Consider the following 3,343-nt stretch of genomic DNA (forward strand, 5'->3'; position numbering starts at 1 on the left):
TACTGTGGCTAGTTCGTGGCTCAGTCGGTTGAGCGCTCGTCTCTCATGCAGGACGTCGTGTGTTCGAGGCCCCTATTACCCCGGAGACTGAAATATATAGTAATAATATATATAGTAACCTGTTGGATAAGTTGGATAAAAAGCACCTGACTTTAGAGATTACACCTTGCTCAAAGGACTTGTCCAGCAAGTGGAGACGACGAAGGGGAATATGTACTCTACATATGCACATTCCTTGAACTATCTTAGTTACTTATTTCATTCTTGCTCAGTAGTACATGAAATAAGGATTTTCTAATTGATGTATTTATTGCATGCAAGGCATAATTACTCAGGCGACTGTTGACTTGGGCGCCGCAACGCTGGAGATCGTCAAACCTGTTTTTTTGTGTGAAAGTGTCCGGGTGTAATAAAAAGCGACTGACCTTAGGTAGTTGTGGTGCGGCTCGCTCGTAAAGGTACCAAATGTGGTTGTTGTTGTTGGATGTGGTAGTTATCGTACATGTGATAATGGCGGTCGTGTTGTGGTAGTCGTTATTGGAGTTGGTCCCTCAGCCCCCATCGGCTGGGCAGAACCTGAACCCATTAACCCCCTCAAGGCTGGGTGCTGACCTCTGGCCTTCTCTGTATTAGACTTTGTATTGCAAAATCCGGAGCACCTCAGTCCTGCCCTGAGCCAACTCCATCAGTACCTGCTGAATGTTTGATATGTATACATTAAGCTGAAGAGAAAGTCAGAATAGGAGAAAGCTCGCCTTAGAGCTGTGGGTGCCCCCCATGCATGGACCTTTCTTCAAGCTGTACCTATGTCTGCAATAGGCACATGTATAGTTACAGAGAGCCTCCGTACTGAAGTGGCCCTCCGCTACGGTGCCACAATTCACAATGAGTACAAGTGTATTTGGAACGAGGTGGTACAGTGGTAGAGCGCGCTCCGCTTTGCATCACAAGAGGGCGGAGGTTCCATAGTCCTAGTATGCGCATTTGGTATTTTCAAGTGTTTAATGTGAGGCCCGTGTACCATTCAGGTTGAGCATGTGATGTTGTATGTTCCGTGGCCTAAGCCTGGAGTTGATGAAATAGTTGGCCACATTGTGGGGAATTGACCTGTGTGATTTATATTTATTTAATTTATATAAATTTTTATAGTAATTTATATTTTACGTTAATTTATATTTATTTCGATAGCACACTGTGATGGTTAAAGTGGACTGTATTTCTTAAAATGTCTCAAAAATCACTTTCCTTACACATTTTTGGGGTTTATTAAATTATTTACATATATAATCTTTCAATAAATAATTATTGATAAGTAGACATTTATTACAGTATTAGACTACATAGGTAACTTAAATTAACTTACAGCTTATCTTTATCTGTATGGTCATGGGCCTAGTCAACCAGTTATGAGCAAGGATGAACACGCCCGTCGATAACTCTTCGTGGGTGACAGGCCTCAACTAAGGACTGATGCTAGGTAACTAGCTAATTCTTGTTCCTCCTCTGTTCCACCTGTCAAAGGACACTCAAAAATAATAGCAGTAAACCTAATATGACAGCTATATCAGTGGAAATATTGGTATATTGATTATGAGATAAGTTGCCTTGGTTATATCGCTGTCTCGTGTTCTAACCGGCTTCACCCTATCTATCTGCCTACTACTCTGGCTAGGAAAGCAGTAAGACAATAAACGGGTTTGGGTAAGAACTTCCCCTGATAGTAGATAGTTTCGTGTTGATAACGGAAGCACTTTACTTCCATAACACAGCTGTCCAAGAGAGAAATATTGGAGCTAAATTTGCTCCAGCGACTGATGTTAAATTAATGGCTGACTCTCGAGGCCTCTCCTCCCTTGTTCTACAGATGCGTTTTATCAAAGTGGTTAGAGGGCTTATATTTACTCGATTTTGGTACTGATAATTATGTTGATTGAAGGGAAATGATGTTGACAGTCCAAAGACTGCTGTATTGAGATTGTTACCCAATAAAATAGCTGTTGAATTTAATAGCGACGTGGCAATGATAACCCCGTTTTCTAATGAGGAAAATTCCACTGCTCTCATTTTCTATGAGTTAGTTTGTTAGTATAAAACAGCAGCAATATTATCTGTATATTGTAATGAATATTAGCAAATGGTGTCAGGCTTTCCCAACACACATAACCTGAATGCACAAGGTCATGGGGTTGAATGAGTTCATGAATGATCTACCATGTCTTTGTCGGGTGGTGGTACAGTGGTACACATACTTTGTAGGGTGGTGGAACAGTGGTACAGCACAACGTTGTGGTGTGATGGTACAGTGGTACAGCACTCAGCTTTGTGAAGTTGTGGTAGAGATTTGTGAAGTGACAATATTTTACAACGAAGGAAAAATGAAAGCAGAATGGATTTAATCGCTTTCATGATTAATAAACGTATTATCAAAAGTCAAATAACTGGATACAATTCATAAATATATAGGCATGAAGGTGGCGTGTGAGAGTTAGAACAATGTCTTTGTAACAAAAGCACAAGTGGAACTTGAACTAGAGCTTGGAGGCATTATCCCTAATGACTTATATATGTAAGTTCCTATGTTCACTAATGGAATATCTTCATATTAATAATCTTACAAATATGGCTTTTTAATTGATCAATTAAAAATGGATCAAAATTGTGGAAACATTTACTAAAATTCATATTGTATGGTTTTGTAATTTGTATTAAATCAGATTCAATAGTATTTATATTGACAATGCTTCTACAATGTGTTAATGAAGAAGACATCTTCCAATGTATTTTATGAGAAAGTTTTGACTAGCGAGAAAATAAACCATTATATAACTGACCACTTCTTACATAATGCTTACGCTGCTAAATTCAAAATTTGAAATCTTTAGTTGTTTGACCTATATAGAATGTATTAAAATTTGTGCTGGGTATTTTGTAAGCGACAGAATTATCCCTATGAGGGTTGTTTCTAACTTATAGTTTTTCAATAGTATTTCAAAATTAAACACGAAATGTACATAAAAAAGTTTAATGATCTTGACAATATTTTTTGTGAGCTCAGGAAAATATGGTAAACATGACATATTCTATGTCAGCTGAATTTTCACAATAACAATTTAGTTAAAATAGGTACATTAAGCTTTGCTGAGACAAGCTTCAATGAAGCTGGATAGCCAAGCTTAAAACCAATAGAATCAGTAGCTTCAAACTCTTAATCAAACTTAGACCTAAAAACACAAAGAGCTTTTAGATAAAGGGAGAAAAATAAAAACCAGATTATTTAACATTATACCCAGAGAAACACTGAACGTATGACTAATTGTTGCTAGAATGTCTGTAAACACTAAAC

This window comes from Procambarus clarkii, chromosome 18, assembly GCF_040958095.1.
Source record: "Procambarus clarkii isolate CNS0578487 chromosome 18, FALCON_Pclarkii_2.0, whole genome shotgun sequence".
NCBI lineage: Eukaryota > Metazoa > Arthropoda > Malacostraca > Decapoda > Cambaridae > Procambarus > Procambarus clarkii.